The 21,756-nt window shown below is 37.6% G+C and overlaps 1 protein-coding gene across 2 annotated transcripts in view; it reads right to left on the reverse strand.

The window, feature by feature from the left end:
* CPEB1 (cytoplasmic polyadenylation element binding protein 1) overlaps window positions 1-21,756 on the reverse strand; it is a 2,007,200-nt gene that overhangs the window by 326,171 nt on the left and 1,659,273 nt on the right. The window lies entirely within an intron of this gene.

Below are 21,756 nucleotides of genomic sequence, written 5' to 3' on the forward strand. Positions count from 1 at the left end.
TACAAAATGTTTATAAACTAGAACAGAAATGATGAAGTAATTTGTTATTATTTACATTAGAGCCAAACCTGAGTATGAAATAGCAATATGGAAACCTTATAAGAGAAGCATGAATAAAAAGGGAAAGAGTACACAGGAATTATACCAAGGACATCCACAGATGTGAAAATTTAAGTTATTATGAAAGACTAAATTATCTGAACTTGTACAGTGTATCATACAAATATTTAAGAGGAGACCTTATTCAGGTATATAGGGCATTTTGAGACAACTACCTCTGGGAATCTTTGGAGTTATCAAAAAGTAGTACGTCACCAGACAACCTATGTATAAGACTATAAAAATGAGAAGTGTACAAATTGGTTCTCCGACAGAGCAGCTGATGCATGTAACAGACTAACAGATTACATTAAAGTAAGTATTAGTTTAGATATTTTTAAGAACAGCCACAGCACTTACTATGGGAACAAGTGTTTTGGTATACTAGCAGGCTAGAAAGGGCATTAATGCCCATACTTGAACTCTTTGTATGTATGTCTACAATTACAAATAGAGAGAAAGGATTACCTGTGCAGTTGGTATTCTATTTATATTCCTCTGATGTTTTGCGTGCACGCATTCCCATGAAAATGGTTATGCAGATTTAGTACAGTGGGCAAAAGCATGTGGTAACGCTTCAGAATAGTACGGAAACACAAAGGAATTCAGCAATTTCTAACTGCCCAAAAACAGGTGGACGTTTTTGATCAAAGCAAGCATGTAGGTACAATAAAACTATTTGCCAAGGTAGGTCTTAAAATAAATTGTGTGAAATTAAAAAGAGGTGGCTACTTCATTTCTAGTAGCCAAACAGATCTCCATTTAGTGCAGTTAATGGACTCACGGGTGGAATATAAACAAAAGTTACATACCTGCCATAATGATAGATCTGGATTGGCATCTCCCTCTTCATTTCAGGGACAACTACTTGTGGGATTTAGCTACAATCTAAAACTTTCCCCGTGATACAAAAGTCCCTTCTATTTACCAAGAATTTTGTGCAATTAAATTAATGACCCTCCTCCAGATTTCAAATCCAGTGTGTGGCGCAGCAACAATTCAGAACAATGGCCCATGTATTGTAAGGGGGGGGGGGACAGACAGTAATGCAAACTAAAGACCCTCCAGGCCCCTTGAGTGCCATTATGGGGGGATGGGAGTGGCTACCATGATAAACAAGGAATTTCCAATCCAGACTTATCACAATAAGAGTATAACTTTCATATAGTGCTCTTCATCTCCCTCGGGGACAGACGAGCATGCAGTGCTGGGTGGCTCCTCATGGAAGAAAACCTCTACTGATCGTGGCACCAAAGGATGATGCTGACCTTCAGATCACATCCAGCTTATAGTGTTTTGCAAAAGGATTTAGTGATGCCCAAATGACAGCCATACAAATATCATTTAAGGATGTATTCTTACAGAAAACTCGAGAGGTAGGTACATCTCAATGAAACAAAGCTTAGCTGACAAAGGCTCACTGTACTTCTGGTAACACAACTGAATAAACAGAGAAGACCTTTTTGACAAAATCAACTTCAAAACATTAGCAAAAAACATCTTTTGGAAGAAACATATGAATTGGCTGAGAATCATTGCTGACCGACTTTGTTGTAGCAAGATAAACTCTTAAGCTGCCTGTCGAGACTGAAGCAATACAACAATATGCACCTTTGCTGGAAGAGTTAGAAAAAAACACAGGCAAGTTGTCTGGTTCAAGTTAATATGTTACTACCCTAGAAAAGGAAGGCTTAAGCTCACAAAGACCATCTTATTTATGGAATGCCAGTAAGAAGAATCCACACAATGCATGTAACTCCAAAATTATTCTAGCTGAAGTGACAACAAAAAGAAATAAAACCTTCCAAGATAAAAACAATGTCTGTCATACAAGCAAATTCACAGTGTCAGAGTTGATTTGATAGTACAATGTAAAAGTTCAGTGCAGGGCTAGTTTTCTGAAAGAGGGTGTAAAAGACTGGCACTACAAAAAAAAGGTTATAACCATTTTTAAAGAGGTCAGACAAGGAATTAGAATCCTGATGGATACTAATGATGGCAATAGGTGAACCTTGACATATGAATTGCTAAGACCTCATCAAAATTCTGAGATTAGTAATCAAGCAAGCCACATGCGATACAAGCCCCAGGCTACATCCCACCAAGAAATGCAAGCCCATTTGCGTTATAAATACTAATAGTGCTTGATCTCTGAGAATATGGTCTCTGGATTGTCGTTTCTAAGATGGATCCATGGCCATCACTAGACCTGGAGAAGCCATGCAGTCAGTCTAAGAGACTGAAGTTCTAGGCAAGGCTTACCAGATGAGCAAGACAGGGAACTCCTTGATGGTCTTAGTCAAAGAGGCTGCTCCAGAAGACGAAGTAAAAATAGGAGAAACTACACACGTGGGATCAAAAAAATGAAAATATTAGCATGACCTTGACTTTGACCAATTTGGTCTTCTCCAGGAAACTAAGTGGAAATGGAAGAAAACTCTAAAGGAGACAGAGAATCATTTCTAGACAACTGAATACATGCAACATCCTCCCAGGAAAGAATAATGGAAAAGTTGTATTTTATCACGGTAAGAGATAACAAGAAATCACAACATATACCCCACTTTAATGTTTAGGATACTGAAGGGACTGAAGTAGTAAAACAGATTTTGCTCTTATTAATACTTGTATAAACATTTCATGATGTAAACTGCATATTGTATTGTAAAGCAGTTTTGTTTATTGTGCAGCCAAGGCTACTTTAAATGTGAGGCAGGGAAATCTTAGCAGTGACTGCTATACATGTTAAAGATATTAAATCAAGAAAGTACTTTTAATTAGCTGTAAACATCCAAGCTTTATAATTTAACAAGATAAAAAACTATAAGGCTGCTGGGGTAGGGAATGTAAAGCATATTGATCATACTATAAGCAGAATTAACATAACTTCCCCTATTACAGCGGTAGAAGAGGTAGATGTTTAAATTAACTTCATTGGTTTGAGCTACAGATAAGTTTTTTTTAAGCAACTAGGCTTACAAAAATAAAACAAAATGAGGAAAGGGATGTAAAATGGTAGTTCTTTTTGCAAGCTGTCAGCTATTTTTTACCTTTTGCAAATGCTTTCAGTGGAAGAGAAGTCCCCTGATGCAAGCAATGAATTGTGACACGTCTGAACTGTGTCTTTCGAGAGAACTGAACAAAGATTCTTTCACGCATTTGCAGTTACTAACAATTTTTTTTTCATTACCAACTCAGCTACTTGAAGATAAGAGATCTGCAGGTGCAAACAATTAAAAATGACAGGTAAGAACATTGTGTTGAGTAAAATGTACAAGCTACTGCACAGCAATTAAAATTTAAAGGTACATTGGCAAGTAGTTCAGTGAAAAATAAATGAAGTCTGAAAGTACAGGAAATGAACAAGTTATACAAGTAGATATTCACCAACATCCGTAGTACTTAAATGCATTTAATTTAACAGTGCACAACTTAGTTTACTTAAAGGTAACCAGTGCACTTTTTCTTAGGACTAAAAGTTAATATTTACTGGATGCATGCAAGCTGTTTTTTCAGATCTGGAACAGGAACACATATAAGATAAGAACATGCAGCAATAATTAGTTAAGTGTGAACAAAGACTCTAAAATGCACCTTAGCATGGGTAACTACTTTTACAATAGGTAATGTGTGTGGGTGTTGCCATCAAGTGGAGACAACTGCTATTTGGAAGTGTAAACTTCATTTTTTTGAATGTGCATAGTTTTGTTTGACTGCTGTATTTTAAAAAGAAATTGGGTGTTCTGAAAATCTATTTAGTTTTTTAGTCAAACAACACTGCATACATGCAAGTTAAAAGTTGAAAATATAAATTTGAAAAAACTGTCATGTCTAATTTGCCCTTTGTACTTCAGTGCATTTGAAACGGCCTATCATCATAATGGCTACTCTTTCAATATTATCATGGAATGCATACGGCTCTCTCTCTTTAATGTGAAAATGGCTTATATGTATCCAGTAAACACTAACTTTTAGCCCCAAGAAAAAATCCATTAGTTAACTTTCAATAAAATAAATTGTGCACCATTATATTAAATGCACTGAAGTACAAAGAGCAAATAGTATTACTGAATTATATTAAGAAATCTAAGCATACAAATAGCAGTGTTACAGGAGACACATTTGGATAGAAATGCATATGTTAATTTGACAGAAATTATTCCAGGGTGGATATTCAGCAGAATACTAGGGACAAACAGGGAAAAAGCAATAATATTCATTACAGGAAAGGCTCCAATAGTGAAGAAGACTAAAATGGTGATATAAATTTGTGGCTTTAATGGGTTAAAGCCATCATGTTTTTATATTCCACAAAACTTAAGAAGATTTTGGGAAAAATAAGCTTTAAGCAAGGATCATTATGTTTGGGTGGGGACAGGAATCTGATTTGTGGCTGTATCAAGGGGATCCAGAAGGAACAATAAAACAAAAGAAGGTAGACTTCTGAAGAAATGCAGGAGAATACTTGGTGTGGACAATGTGAATTTAGTAGTAGAAAGTCAGACAATGTACATATTCACCAGGGTACAATAACTGGGCTAGACTAGATAAAAAATATATTTCGCAAAAACACATGTATTTAATTGAAAATCTGACACATCCAGCCACTATTTCAGACCATGCAGCAATAAAAACTAAGATAAAGATGCAGGGTAATGAAGTAAAAGAAATGAGACATTGAGGTTTCCTATTTATCTGTTAAAAAGGAAGGAATTTAAGGAATGGATGCCAAACATTTCAGAAGTATTAGTGAAGACAGAAGTTTCTTTAGAAGGAATAGCTAGTGAGAGGGATAAAATAAAAATTGAGTTTAAAAATATGGTGGAAATAAGAGAGGAGGAGATATAGAAAAAAAAGTAATTGCAGAATAAGGGGATTCTCAAAATAAAGTAGCATTTGGATAGCATGCATGAGGTTAGAAAGGTTGCTGTAAAGCAACTAATTTTTAATAACTTTAGGGCACAGGCACTTTTAGCATGACAACTATGACAAGAGTAAATCTAAAGGGATGTCACCAAACCTAGACAGTCAACAAGAAAAATAGCCTGAAATCCTACAGAAGCTTCAGAAATGTTATGAAAATTTGTATAAAATATAGGAATGTGGAAGCCAAGGAAGGTAATGAGTTGGCAAACTTTAAAATTTCTCTATAGAGTACGGTTAGAAAAATTGAGAGATGCAAATGCTTGCAATTAAGGAAATTATTCTTTTGAATTGAGATACAAGATCTAAATTGCCTACATATACTAAGGCTTTACTAAGTTTAATGATACTGGTTGCCAAAAAGCAGCTTACTAGAAAAGAAACATCTATACATAACTGCAACTGAAGTCCTGAACATCGCACAGAAGATACAAGAACTGGATGTGGGATCTTCAGAAAAGGAAAGCAGCAAATCACATAGAAATAAATTGAATTTGTAGAAAGACATGCAGAATAGTGTTCACGGGAGGACTGATGTTTAAGGAAAGGTGCAAACTGAGCAATTTAAGTAATGGAGTGAATGAAAATTGTTTAAAAATGTGTACTTCGTGAAAATAATGCTTATACAGTTTTCATTTTCTATTAATGTATTTGTATCCATGTCACACACTAGTAGGAAGTGATGATTCAATAAAAATGGTTTAAAGAAATCACAGGATGGTTCCCCTATGTAATGGAATAGCTGTGCTACCAACAGAAGTAGAGGAATTCATGGGGTACCAGAAGGCATCGATACAGCTAATTCACTAATGAATTAACTTTGTCCAGGGTGTAACTGGTTATGAGAAGCCAACTGGTGACAAAACTCATTTCCAAATTTTCCCAGCCTCCCAGCAAAGGAGTCAGAAATGTGTGGTACTCCCTATTTGCTATGTACCATACCACAACCAAGTGTTTGTGTGGATGGCAGTGGCATCTTGGGGAAGGGGGTCCTAAAATGTCTGCAAAGTGAGGAGGTTGGCTCTTACTTCCAAAATATTTATAAGGAATTTCGTCTTTGTCTGGTACCAAGACCATGCACCCTGAGTGGTCTGCTCCTAGAAATATCCCCCAAATAACAGCAGAGGTACCCCACTGTGATTATCATGAGTATAGGAGCTAGAAAGTGTCTGCCCAGAGATGGAGTAGACTCACTAATCCACCAGCTGACAGGATCCTTCCATTTCTTAGATACGTTTATGGGAAAGCTCATGGTCTCAACATGTTGATTGTACTAAACCTTGAAGTCCACCAAACTACTCATGCTATTTTGTGGGAGATCAACACGTATCATGACTACCATAACACCTAGGGCTCAAAGAAAAAGAGCAGTCTAAACCATATGACTCAACAGGTTTTGATGGGCAGTGTTTTTGAGAGGCAGGATCTTGTCATGGGGAAGAATGTTTAAATGAGACATTATGTCCAGTGCATATCCAAATAATGTGACTGCAGTGCTCACTGTGATTCCTATGGAAAAAAGAGGCTGTCTGATGGTACTAAGACCATCTTAAGGCTGGCACTACTAAGAGCCATGTCTAAATGTGAGAATACCTTGGCACCCAGCAACCCTGGGCATGGCCACAACCATGAATATGCACTTGGTGAATATTCTTGGGGATGAGGTAATCCCAAATGAAAGCATGCAGAACAGACAATAACTGCTACCTATGTGGAAGTGCAGAAGCTTCATGGATTCCTGTGCTGCTCTAGACCTTCAACATGTCAATCTTCATAAGCACTGCATCCAGTATCCTTCTGAGAAGTAAAGAAGGCTCAAATACACCATGACCATTATGAAGGACCCTTCTGGAATAAACTTGTGTTCAAATCTAATATGAGCAGAGACAGTTTTCTCTGGTACCCCAAAAAACTTGAGAAAAAGCCTAGCTCTAGCCGATTGTACAGGACTTTTTGTTTGACTCTTTTCTGAACAATACTTGCTGATTTCTGATGCAGTGGAATATCTAGCAGGGGAAGACACTGTGGATTAAGAAGGGGAGAAATGGGAGTGCATATCCTCTAGATATGTTGGTCTTTGTTCACTTGTCCAGTGTCACAGCATTCTATGCTGACAAATGAAGGGATAGGTAACCACTCCCCTCCAGAATAGGACAGATGGTCTCAGGGAGTGGACTGTAGACCCAGAGCTGAAAGACTATTTCTTGCAGACTTTTGTTACCTCTTGGTTGGCCACCCTTCCTAAAGTTGCTACATTCCCCGTGACTGCTTTCTGAATCTTTGTTGCTGTATTGCAGTTAACTGCAACTGTACTAAAGATGAAATTTTGTCTGCTTCAAACTTTACACCAACAGAAGGTTTTGCCCTCATTCTCAAGTTTAGCTTTCACTGCTGTACCAAACAGTAAGGGCCCATGAAAAGTTTGCAATCAGTTAACTAAAAAAATCCAAAAAGTGGAGCAAGGTATGGCTATATCTTCTCAAAATCCAACTTGTTGCATGTTTCCTTAAGGATAGCAGGCGTAAATCTTGCACAAGTAATTAATTCCTCCTAGAAATAATCTCTTTCTAACCACTGTCACACAGTGCTTGCATTTCTCCCTTGTTGAATCCATGAAAGCCTATGCTCTTACACCTACTTTTCTAATAAATCTCAACACACTAACCACAATAAAGTGACTGCTCTAGTGGAAACTTCAACAATAATGAAACACTGTGCTGTGTGATTTCTTTAGTAGTGATGTTTCGTTATTGTTGAAGCTTCCTAGTACCCAATCTTTGTATGTGAATATACTAAACTGTGAGCTGTATTGTCTGGCACATACTGTTCATATGTTATTTAAATATACAAAGCTGTGATTTCAAAAGGAACCTTCAAGCTCAACTCTCAAAAGACTTCAGGCCAGTTTTGGCCAAAAATCATAACCTGCGATAGGAGGTTTCCTTCTCATTTGCAAAATGTGAATTTTGCTGTCTAAAATTACAGCAAATACACACACACACACACACACACACACACACACACATATATATATATATATATATACACAGAGAGAGAGAGAGTCTGTGTGTGTGTGTGTGTGTGTGTGTGTGCGTATATTAAAGTCTGAAAATAAAGGTGACGTATCACCTTTCACATGAGGCAAGAAAGATCTGGAGAGGGATCTTAACTTGCACAATATTATTCATGGATAACAGGGAGGGGCTTCGCCAGCCTAAGAAAATTTTAGATACCAGGCCAAGCCCTGCTGGTCTCAGTTCTTTAGGTGATGAAGATGGAACCTACAAGTCTCATGCTGAGTTTCGCAAAGAAATTCTTGAATTCTGTGATGTACAAATGCATTTATCATATCAAGATAAAACAGAGTTGAGCAACATGAATTAGAATAGTATACAATACATAATAGTCTGGCACAAAATGGACTCTCTCAAAAGCAGCTTCACATGCTCCTTACTAAAAAGCTTAGGATACAATATAATTAGCATCTAGCACTCTTAAAGGAAAAAATGGCTCTCAAATATGAAACTTTTGGTACTACACAACCTTTCAAGGCAACTGTACAAATAATCACTGTGTTAGCAAGGGTGACCCACTATACAAATAACTGCACAAAGTGGCTTGTGTCTTGATAAAGCTTTCATACAGATGGTCTCTCATGTAACCCTGTTATCTGTTTAACAAGACAAATACAGATAGATATTTTCTTAAAGGACCTTTAAGAACATATGGGCCAGGCAGGGGAAACATGGTTAAAGGGCTACATAAAAAAAGTTCCATACAAGGAATGCTGGTGTTCTAAAGTTAAATTATTAGGCACTTAAGATTTACTGCTCATTTAAATTTTATATATATATATATATATATATATATATATATATATATAAAACTTGCAAAATAAATTAAATGTAAATTCTAAATATAATGCACGGTTTAAACTCTCTATTCTGCCATATCTGCAGCATTGCATATTACATTTAATGAAGCTGCAATTGTGTAGGTTACTCAAGCTATAGAGATACACAAGCCTTAACAGATTCTTCTTCATTTACACAGTGAGTGATAGAAGATAATCCCGAATGCTATAACAGAGTAAGCATTTTTAAGGATGGTTACCATTTACTATTAAGTAATTAGAGCCTCTTTTCTGCCATTGACTCCAAACACATAGATTAAGTTTGGCTCCAAAAATGACTTGTTCCTACAGTGTCTGAAATGCTCTCTGCGTGTCCAAACTAACACTTCAAAACTTTTTAATCATACTCTTTCAGGGTCATATACTGTAGAAAGGATGGTCACCTTGCTAACATTTATTAGTGTGCTTCTTCAGTTCCTTCAATTAATTGCCTCACTTAGACCTCCCTCCATGAACAATGGTACTTCTTGTGTTTTTAAAAAGATGTGAACTCTAAAAAATATCATACAAAATACAGAGACAAGATCTGAATTTTCTAATCATTTGCAAGACTTAATGCATAGGTTTCCCGAAGAAGGTCTAGTCATCACCTATTTGCTTTATCTTATTTACTCTCTGGTATGGCAATATGAATCCATGATTCAGCTCCCTGTATTCGCATGGCAGCACTGCCATGGACAGCTGGAAAAAAGGAAGAAGTTTCAAAGCTCTGTAGGGAATTGCTGATAGGCAGATTTTTCACTGCATTCTATTGAAGTCCACTTTCTGCACTAACATTGCACAGAATTACTTCAGTTGCATTAATGCTACTGTTTGTTAAGCTTACAAGTACTGCATCCTTTCTCCAATGACATTTAAATCACCAAGTATAAAGGTGGGCAAAAATAAAAATGACTTCTGATGCAATTAGTTACACTGTTTAAGCATTCAACACAGTTAAATACACTATCCAGTACAGTCAGCTTTTATTACAAGTAAATTCAAGTAATGAGACAAATGTGAAAGGTAAGATGAGTCACATGCTGCTGTACCTAAAGGAATGTTCAGGATAGGGTGTTGGGCACGGACAGTCTACCAACATGGTTCCTGACGTTTCCTGCTATACTCTGTAAAAGTCCAATTTCAACTCTGAAGCTGTAACAGGTTGGTTATAAATGGGTTGCTGAATGGTTGTGTGCGCCTGCAACAACCATCATCTTTTCTTTCTCTAAATGTTAGCTTTTAATACTGAAGAGTACAACACAAGAAAGAAAGAGAAAAGAAAGGTTTCAACTCATTCCCTCCAGCAGAGCTCTCGAGTGTGTACCTTTAACTCCCAGTGGGTGTGGCTTCAGCCTTTAAAAAATGAATTTATCACTTTACAGTTCTAACAAATACTAACTGACAGAGGTCATATAACAATACAATTGTGTTTGCTATCATGTATGCTTCAAGATAAAATATTATGATACCTTGTATGTAGCATGGTTTTAGAATTAATGCAAATATGAACAGGCAATATTTGACACCTAGAGGCAGAGTAGGAGTTAACTGCAGAAATGCCTGGAGACATCACTCGGCTGTAATGAGCTAACTGAAGTCGGTTTGCAGAAAATCAAAATCGTTCTAGTCTTAATGCACCCAAATAAGAAAGACAAAAAGCATAAAATGGGGTAAAAAAGTTGGCTACTGTCCTTACCTGAATACTACTGCAGACGGTACAAACCAGTGAACTCAAAAACAGATGAAAAAAAGTACAAAGTATGAGCTATACAGAGAAACATCATTAAGGAACATTCAGTAGAGGGTGGGATGAGCCAACAGGTCCTCACCTCCAATGTTGTGAACTTCTCCACATATTCTGCAGACATACAGTTTCCACATAACACGGACATCATTTGACTGGCGGTTCTAGTAGAAGTGATTTACTAAACTGGTTGAGCAGACCATAGATATGAATTGCAAAACTATGCATAAAAAAAGACAGTAAGATATAATGATTTAGAAGTGTGTGTGGACAAAAAGCAATATAAGGATTTTGATTTTATTGTACAAGTTCACTGTTCTGCTTTTTTTTTTGTACCATGAATAATCTTCAGTAATGAAGAACTGTGTAGCTACACAATCTATACAAACAGGTACAAAGCAAGTGGTGTCAAAGGTTTCAAAGAGTCTTCTTACTATAACTTCCCTTTCACAGAGAACAATAGCAATACAACACTGATGAGACACTAGAGGTAGTAATCTGCCAATTGACCACACAGTGCAGCCACTTGTACTCTCGTTTTCTTGCATCTCACATCTCCGGTAGTGGGAAGAAAACTTTTTGTTAGGGAATATCGCTCAGCTAATTCTGATTAGTCAAAACATCCCTGATTTTGCCTCGTATTTTTGCAATTTCCACTGAAAAACTTGTGATTCTGTGGAAAACCACCAAGCATTGCAGTTAATATTTTCAAGATACCCAAGTTTGAGATCTGGTATTCTTCAGAAAATGTAGGGTTATGCCAATTCTAAGTTTGTTTGTGAATAACAACAATGGTTAAAAAAACTGTCCATTGTTTTGGTTTCTGTCCATGATGCTTGCCCTCAAGAGTAATGATGCCTAACCACACTGGTGAGCATCACATCTCAGTAAAGTTTAGTACAAGTTAGCATACATTAATGCAACAGTATGCAAAATGGGCCTATACTCCCTCCTTTTTTCCTGTTACAGAAAGCCTTATGGTACATGGAAGCGTGCAAAACTCCAGATAAATAACAATGTCATTACAGATCCTTTCACCAGGATTTTTCTTTCAGTAAAACAAACTTAAAGAATTGTGTGTGCACTTCCTGGGCAACACAAATATAAATCGCAACTTAAAAATATATTTCTTCTATTTGTGAGTAGATCTTTTCCTTCTTTGTGGCTGTACAAATCTCATAAATGTACCAAACTGAGGCTATGGCAGTATTCCATGCTGTTGGTATACTCTCAAATACAGATCCACTAAGTTTCCTCATTATAGCCGTTGGATGCCTCATTTCCCTGACTAACCCTGCAGTGAAATGAAGGTTGGTCCCATTACATAAAGTATAAAGCCCCAACTATAACGCAAACAAAAGCACAATTAAAAAACTTTTCTGACTGATGGACTATTTTAAACTACAATGACGTTAAGAGTTTAGAAATAACTTTCTGGAAAACTTCAGTGACAAGAAGTATAGACAAACAGGACAGTTCAAAGATGGACTATGCTAGGTGAAGAATGCTTTATAGACTCATATAAGATTACTAAGCTAATGGCTCAAGAGTCCTTACAAGTCTAGCCAGTTTTATACTTAGTATAACCATTATCTATCACTAGGGAAAGAAACAGGAGTCAGCAAATGGAGTTGTGACTATTTTTGCAGACTGCCTCTGTCCATAAGGGACATGGGCACCTCGCCAGGAGTGAATCTGCAATTGGTCGGAAAAGGGTTCTGCTTTACATGAATAGGAAGCCTATTACAGAGGAGGGGAATTTCTGGAACACATCTCTATGCAGTGAAGAATGCTTTCCATATATTTTATCCACAAGGGTAAAAAAAAAAGAAGCTATCTACTGCAACTTCTATCCTCATCTTGATTCATTTCCTTTTGTGTGTAATGTACATCAGTGAAGATATGTTTTGACAAACAAAAACATGAAATACCAAAACAATTAAACCAAATCTGCTCCTGTATAAAGCAGTACAGATGAATGGCAACACTTCAAGTGGTATTTGTAATTATGTATACATTATTTAAAAAAATATATGTAATGATATACAAAGTTAGTGGTGACCACATACTGCCATTTTATGTTTTGTACTTAAACTTCTTTTACATGCTTGCAGATTTTTGATGATCCATTTAGTGGAGACGCAATATAGAGTAATAAGGTCTTGAGCGTTCAACAAAATAATGAGAAACTAAGACCATATCTTTGTAGATTCCTGTGCAGAACTGAAGTAACAGATCCTCCAGATGGGAAACTGCACTATGCAATTTTGTATACAGGAGAGATTAGCATATATACAACATTCAGAAGTGCTAAATACAGGCACAGGATATTTCACTTTATTGTAGAAGACTAAAAAAAACTTGATAATATACACCATGCAGATGCTGTATTAATTTTACCCAACTAATGAGCTTGTGGAAGAAAATCAGAGAAGTAATATATAGCAAAATGGACTTCTATGACACCTGATGGAGGGGGTGTAAAAAATAAGGCTTATACAGGCTGCACTAAAGTACCACAGTGTGCTTGTATAAAATAATCATGGAAAAAACAAACAGTATTTACTGCTTGACAATATTATTTTTATTTATTTATTACTATTTATTTACATTTGTTGACCGGAAGAGTCCAACTGGACACAGGTCCTTTTTCAGCGGAAGCCCGGGGAGAAAAGCTCCACATTAAGTATTATTTGCATTATACAGTTAAAAAATATAGCATTTAAATATAGACATTAGTCCAGTTAAGGACGCAAGACTGGAAGAAAACAGATGTAAAACAGCTGTAGAACATAGTACAATTTTAAAATATGGTGACATATACTAAACATGGTTACAAATGTAGTTGAGATTCATCAGTGAACAATTGATACAATCTGTTTTTGAGGTACATAACAGCCATTAGCAGTTGTTGCTACAAGAAGTTAGTATTATGTGGTAGGTAGCCTCGGAACATGAGTAGCCAAGCTTGCTACGAGTAGGTTGTTGATAGGGGGCTGAGAGAGGTAGTGGGTGGGGGGAGTGGATGGTATTGGGGGGGGGGGGTTGCAAGGGCATATCTGGCAAGTTTTGAAGTGTGATTTTAGGAAAGATTTAAAGTGGGTGCAAGACGTTACAGAGGTAATTGAGGATGGGAGGGAGTTCCAGAGTTTGGCTATAGTGCAGGAGAATAATGCTTCTCCAGCAGAGTTAATGGCTCTTGTGACCTGTAGGAGGTTTTTGTGGCTGAATCTTCGTGGTCTTGTGGTTATGTAGGGTTGGAGTAGATTCTGGAGGGATGGGTCTTTTAGTGGTTGATTTATTAGTTTGTGGGCGAGTGTGAGTTGGTACCATTGAAGGAGGTGGGGGAGCTCTAGCCAGCCCAGTTCTGCTAGTGAGACAGTGGTGAGTACGGTAGGAAGCCCCTGTGGCGAATTTGGCAATTTTGTTGTAGCAGGTTTTGAGCTTATTTAGATCGCATTGTCTAAGGTTAGTAAATATTGGAGAGGCGTAGAGATAAGATGAGAATTTGCTACCGAAATTTTAGCTGCGTTGGTAAGTAGTTGCCGATTTCTATATAATGCTCCTAGTTTTTTGTGCACTTTAATGGTCATGGAAATGTGAATGTCAAAGTTCAGTTTATTGTCTATTTCTACTCCTAGTAATTTGGTGTGTTCTGTAGGATGGATGGTGGTGTTGTCTTTTGCTGTGATGTTAAAGTGAGAGCCGTCTAGGGTAAGTTTGGTGGGTTGGAAGATTAGTAATTTTGTTTTGATTGGGTTGAGTATTAGTTGGGCATCGGATAACCAAGTTTCAATAGAAGAAAATGCTTCCTGTGTGAATTTTTGCAGTTCTGGTAGGGAGTGGGCTGTGCAGATGATGGCGGAGTCATCTGCGTATTGTATGAGTGTGCCATGTGTTGTGGCGGAGGCTAGATTACTGGTGAAAATAGAGAAGAGTAGGGGTCCCAGAATGGACCCTTGGGGAACTCCTATGGAGACTGGTAGTTGGGGGGATAGGTTGTCCTGCCAAACAACTGCTTGTTGGCGGTCAGAGGTAACTCTGAAACCAGTTGATGACTGGTTGAGAGAAGGATAGGTTATTGAGAAGAGAGATGAGTTGTTTGTGTGGGACCATGTCGAAAGCTTTAGAGAGGTCTAGGAAGGTAGCTGAGGAGAGATAACATGCATTTTTATTTTGTAGGATGGTGTTAGAGAAAGAGGGTAAGGCGGTAGTGGTGCTATGGTTAGGTTGGAAACCATGTTGTGTGTTGGAGAGGAGTATGTTAGCAAGGAGGTGATCTGAGACTTGAGAATGAATGCATCTCTCTAGTATTTTGGAGAGTGGCGAGAGAATAGCTATGGGGCGGTAATTGGTTAGATCTGTGGAGGGGCCGCCTTTCTTTAGGGGAATTATGTGTGAGACTTTCCATAGTGTAGGAACATAACTTTCTGACAGAGATCTGTTAATCAAGAGTGATACGGGGTAGGCTAGAGAGTCAGCTGCAAGTTGAATGTATTCACCTGGGAGGTTTGTCTGCTGCTAATCTGGTGATTTTAAGTTTAGTTAGTAGTTTTATTTTGGAGGTAGGAACAGGAGAGAAAGAGAAGCTAGTTGGGAGATTGTTAGTTGTAGTTGATGGTGTGGGTTTATGGGGGGCGGTTGTGTTGTCTAGCTAGTGATAGTATGGTTTGTGTGAAGTGACTGTTGAATGAGGTAGCAATATTTTTGGAGGAGTGAGTTAAGTTAGGAGTGGGTGTACTTACTTTACCTGGGTGGAGGATGGAGTTTGAGGACCAGAATTGTTTGGGGTTATGTTGGGAGGAGGTAAGGGCAGACTAGTAGTATTGGATTTTGTCCTGTTTTATAAGCTTTTTGGTTCTATTGCATAGTTCTAGGAATTTTTGCCTAGTAGAGAGGGTTTTGGTTTTGTGCCAGTTATCCCACACTTTATCCCTGTTTTTCATTTCAGAATTCGTGTTTTTTTGTAGCCATGGGGATTGTTGGGCTCTAGTTCGGGAACATCTTATGGGGGCATAGTAATTAAGGATGCATAGGAATGTTTTATTAAAGTAGTCAACTGCGTCATCTAGTTTGAGGTATTTTAGAGGTTGCCAGTTACAGTCTTTTAGGGATGAGCTGAATGAGAGAGGGTTTAAGTTAGTTTTTTGTGTATTTGACGGTAGATGATGGGTTTTGCTTTATAAAGGTGTTTTCATAGTAAGAAGGTTGGGGAGTGATCACTGAGGCTGTCATATAATCAGCCTGCTATATATGACTGGGGGCTCTTATTGACTAGTATCCAATCAAGGGTAGTGTGTTTGTTGGAGTTATTTATCCTAGTAGGTGACTGGACTAGTTGGGTGAAGCCATGAAGATTTACATGATGGGTTGGGTGGTTGCTAGAGCAAGATTGCCAGTCAGTGTTGAAGTCTCCTAGAATTAAAATTTTTTTGGGGTAGGTGGTGGGTAGTCCAGCTGAGGAGGTTTTCAAGTAGAGGGATGTTGTGGCCAGGTGGGAAGTAGCAACCTATTATGTTTAGGGTTTTATTATGGTTTATTTTAAGGTTGGTATATATTTTTTCTTCCTTACCTATTTGGGGAACTGCTAACTTTAAGATCTGGATGTCTAGATGATGCTTAAATATTATAGCAATACCACCACCTTTTTTGTTTAGTCGGTCTACTCTTAGTATATTGTAACCAGTAGGGAGGATTTGCTCATTAGTAATGTGTGGTTTTAACCATGTTTCTGTAAGGATCACTACATCAGGGGAGTAAAGGTCTATGGTGGCATGGAATTCATGCACCTTGTTGCATATACTTCTAATATTTAGGCTTATCAGAAGGAGATCAGTTGGCTTTCTATTGGCTGTGATTTGGGAGATGTGGTTTGTAGTCTGAGTATGAGGGGAGGGGTTGGAGATAGAGGGACCAGGATTAGGATGGATGTCTCCACTGAGAACTAGGTTGGATATGGATGAGATTATTAGTTTTATCAATTTCAGTATATGCTTGCTTATAAGGGAAGTTTTTTAATTGTGTTCTGTGGGCAATAGGTATGGTGGTAGGGTTATGTTAGGTTGTGGTGTTGTTTATAGTTTAGGTATTGTGGTCTGTAGTTTATATAGAGGGTGTATTGGGAAGGTTGTTGACCTGATGAGAGTGTAGTAGAGTACAGGTGGGATACGAGTGGTGGTACAGTGGTAGTGGTTGAGTGTAGGAATGGTGGAGGTTTGGTAAGATGTGATGTATGCAAGGAGTGTGCATGCAGTGAGAACAGGTATGGTGTGCTTGTACATATTAGTTGAGTAGGAGGGATAGTAGTAAGAAGTTGTAGGAGGAAGTATAGGTGTGGTAATGTTATAGGTTGAAGAGTGAGAGGGGTTACTGTTTGTAATAAAGGTAGGACCCACTGGGGGTGGGTGGGAATTGGGGGAAGGAAGGAATGAGAGCGTAGCAGGCAACAGATGAAGAAGACTATCAAGTAGGTTTAAAGGTTATAATGAAAAGGGCTGGCCCTGATTAGGCTGCAATTGTTCTTGTGGTGAGGGGGAGGATCAGAATAGACCAGAAAAGTTGGTGGATAGCAATAGTATGATGAAAAGGGCTGGCCCTGATTTCACAGATATGCAAGTCTACAGAAACAATAAGAAAAGGCAGTAGGTACTCTGACTTGCTTGTTTTGCATACCTGTCTTATTGAAATAAAATAAGCCAATTTTACCAAGGAGTTATCTGGAAATTAGGAGACAAAAAAATACACTATCCATAAATTGGAGTCATTCTAATAAATTAATAAAGATATGCTATGTGCTTCTGTGCACAGCTAAAGTAATAGTCTCAAGTATGGTGCTATGCATACATTAGAATTAATAAAGTTTCCATATTGTATTCATAGTGTGGCAGAAGTAACAGGGCTGAGGATAGAAATGGATTTTAGTTGCTATGACAGAATTAACAGAGTACAGAAAACTAACTTTACTCAAATCACAAGCCATTCAGAAACATTTTGCCTTGTACTTTATGATCATGGGGAAATAACATACAACACTTAACAATATCTATAGCAATGGAACAGAAAGCAAGTTATGCTTCAACAGGAAAAAAATCTGGAAGAGACTGTTAGCAAGAAAGAAAATGGCACCATTTTTGATTTCACTTTCTCACTGCAAAACATGCCTCCTCACTGACATGAATGGTAGAATGCTGTTATCCGGAGCACATTATTTTCATGTTTTATTCAAGTAGTTTTCTTTGATGTTGCTGGTTCTGCAAAAGTATCTATCACATAAGCAATGTCATACACATGCACATGTATAGAAGAATGCACACAAAAATGATTGTTGAATATATTAAATACACAATTTCCACTTATAATGCTGACTATTCCTTTTTATACTTTTAAGATAATTTTAATTCTGAATAAAAGTACAATCTCTTACCCTATAAAAGGGCACTGCTAAGTGTATTTTAACAGTGTTGGACTTGTCTTATACAGCACCATGTGTTAAGGCAGGTTTTGCCACCACCCTCCTTTAAAAAACACAGTGGCTGAGCAATACCAGTTAACGCCAGAACTGTAATGATGAAGAAGAGTTCTTCAGTTTACCTTCACTTCTGAGAAGCAGTATGCAACTATGCAGGGAAGAGAGTAAAAACCACAAACTGAGTACACGAGTATGTATGGACGTATGCATGAAAGTATATTACCGATACAAAAGCAGATTCCCACTCTACTGCTGTCACATGTATTAGACCATCTTGCCCTGCACAAAAGCCCGAAAAAAGATGACATTCTAAGACTCCCTCCCTCAGATAAAAGCAATGGTCTGCCTGTATCAGTAAATTTTTACAGCTATTTACACAGAGATACAAGTTGTATTATCCAATGTCCTGGCTTTCAACCATGCTCACTCATTACACTCCAAACAGGATAAGTGTCAAAACAATGTGTAACTGATTTAAGAGCCATACTGCAATGTGCATATATAGTCAACAATTAATACCCTTGAAAGAATCATTTATAATATGTCATGTTTAAAGCCGAACCTACATGGTTAATTCAATTTCGCTTTGCTCTTTTTTTGTATCCATCTTTCATCAAGGTAAGTGCCAGATGCACAAATTAATCTCTTCCGCAATACTCAAAGAGACACTGATTAGTCTAATCTACCTGCTTAGAATTACACCTCATTGAGTAAATGTATTACACTAACACATTTTGGAGCAAATATGCTTAGCATTTGACTACGTATTTCAGATAAATGAAAATGTATGTATTTATATTAATGTTACAGCTGAATGAGTATTCCCATCCTCATGAAACAGCAGAAATACTCTTGGGTAGCTTGGCGCCTAAAACCTGCCCAAGTTACCAACCCCTCCCCCCTTTACCCACAATGCTCAGCAAAACAGCTTTCAAGTCAGATCTCTGCCATGTTGTGTTAAGAGGAAAAGGAACATGCAGACTAAAGTAAAAAACCTCAAGCCCATGTCCGCAAAAAGGCAGGTGGAAGGAGAGTTAGCAAGCTAATAAGACCATCTTTTCCACATCTAACATTAAGCACATGACTTCCCAATCCGGTATGACATGGTCCATCATCAGTGGGTCAGTGTTTCAAGCTCAAGCTTTCCCTCCTGGGTGGTCACCTTCATCGAACTATACCTCTAATAAATATGGCTCCAAAGGAAAGCCTAAACCTTGGGGTCAAATCCAGCTTGCAATGCCTTGCAATATATTCAGTGAAGCCCACATAGTTGAGAAGGAATATCATCCAATAGTTCAAAAATGTAGTAGCCATTGCCAAGGTTAAGTGAGCTCAAGGCACAGAAAGAAAAAAACTACTGCCTGCAGAATTTAATAGTCAACCTTCCAGTTAAGGAAACTTTATATCTTTTGAAAGAAAAAAAAATGCACGTCTTTCCTAGAAGATATAGTTTTGTCCATATAAAATCTACAGCGTCTGTGAATATTCATACAGTACAGCAAATATCCACCTTTGTTAGTACAGTTACTTAAAAAGCAGGTTAACAGATTTGTTTCAGAGTTTACCTTAGGCATAAAATATATGTTGGTGCACAATAACGTTTCAGCTTTTACAAATCAAACATGGAAAAGCTTTTCTAGCTAAAATAATGACCAAAGGCAATTGTCCAAGCTATGTGTTTCAACTCTGTGGTAGCAGCTAGTTCATAAGTGTCAGAGTGAGACAGGATCCTTAAAAGGAAAACTGATGAGGACACTCTCTTAAAAAGACCTTAGATAAATTCAAAATTACTAATGATAAAGTTAAAGCCTTGGTGAAAATCTGACTTTGTTACAAGGTACACTTAGGATTAAACTATTCTTCTACCAATGTCAGTCTCAAAAAGTCAGTCACGCACTGTGGGAACTGGAGAGGTAAAGGGATCCAAACCTTGGTGAGTAGCCCATATTGAAAACAATACAGTAGGATTCTGATTGGCCCAAGACAGAGATCACCAGAATATATATATTTATTTTATTTAACATTTTGTTTACCAGGAAAGTCTGACTTGGAACAACGCCAACTTTCAGCAGAGGCTCGGGGAGAAAAGCTTTAGATGCATGTCTTTGCATAGGAAATCCCACTCGTTAAGGCCAAAATGTGGTTACAAGAAGGACTTTAGGCATGTTCCAATATTCTGCTAATCATACAGAAAACACAAGGGGAAATGAGGCCAAAGCATAAAGGAGTCCTAGAGTCATCTCTGGGCAAAAGCACCCACAGGACATTCCCCAAGCAGAAGGCTAAGTGAAAATATTTTTCTACACTTGGTATTTGCCAAGGATGCAATAAGGTTGCAGCAAAGTTCCTCCAAAGGCAAAAGATCTTTTGAGCTACTGAAGGGCTAAGGGACCACTTGTAAAGATATGAGCCTGCCCACTAAAAATGGATTCCCCAGGAATGTCGGTGACAATAAGAAAGCATCCTGTTGACACAGCCATTAACATACCATCAGTGCTTTTTACACATGATGACAATTTCCACCTTGCTGGTTTACAAACCAAACTAGTGCTGTGTTTGCGAGTGTGGATGACTCAAACCTTGAAGCACCGAGTTCTGAAACACCTACAGTATAAGGAGGACCACCATTACCTCTGCTAGATTCTGAGAAGAGTGGAAAACAAACCGTGAAATATGTTATCAAAAAGGGAAGAAAAAACAATTTTAATTTTCCTTGCATACTGCAATTGCACTTCAATTTGCCTGACGTAGCACTGTTTTATACCACTAAGATATTTTGTTTTTAACCCAAAAAATGTTATTGTTTGTAATCTCTGCTTGATCTGATGCTAAAGCCTTGTAGTTGCACTTGCAGTAGTAGCATATTTGTGATATACTGTCTGATCTTGTGCCTCATTTACACATTTAAACATTGTTTACTGCATTTTTACCATAACTACTTTTAACTTCAATTTCTGCCAATTCCGGTGCTATAGTCTTGTAGTTTTTTTTTTGTTTGTTTTTTGCAATAGTGGCATTATTATGAGTTTTGCTGTAGGATCTGTGCTCATACAAATTGTTTACACTTCAATTCTGTTGAAAAGATTAGATATTCTGATTTACCTCTTTTCAGCTACAATTACCTTTTTATGTTACAACTGCTGATTTCCCTGCTCTTTGATTGTTACAGCCCCAAAATAAAAACTGGAAGTGTCTCCAAACAATGCTAAAACACAAAGATATGATACGTAAAATCACAGTTGAACCAGAAGACAAGCCCCCACAGTAAAAGTTAAGAACTCCTGAATTTCTAGTCTCCCTGGGAGCTTATACCTGGAGCAGAGTCACAGTGATAAGAGAACTGTGATTTGTTAAAGATACTGAGTAGCAGTCTATTACCTAGACTTTTTTAAAAACTGTTTTTCCATATAGCTTGTTTCCAATAACTTGTGCTGAACTGTGCTCATCCACAGTCTTTTCCTCAAGACAGCTTTGAACTGTGAGATTTTTCATCAAAAAGGGAATTAAAAAAAAAGATGCACAGAGCTTGGCTCAACACACTGCTGTCATAGCACTCTCTCTACAGTGGCCTGTCTGGGCAAAAACTTATTTCTCTAAAATAAATCTTAATATATGCAATATTATATC

This window comes from Protopterus annectens, chromosome 7.part0 (genome assembly GCF_019279795.1).
Source record: "Protopterus annectens isolate FY-2018-M chromosome 7.part0, PAN1.0, whole genome shotgun sequence".
Classification (NCBI taxonomy): Eukaryota; Metazoa; Chordata; order Ceratodontiformes; family Protopteridae; genus Protopterus; species Protopterus annectens.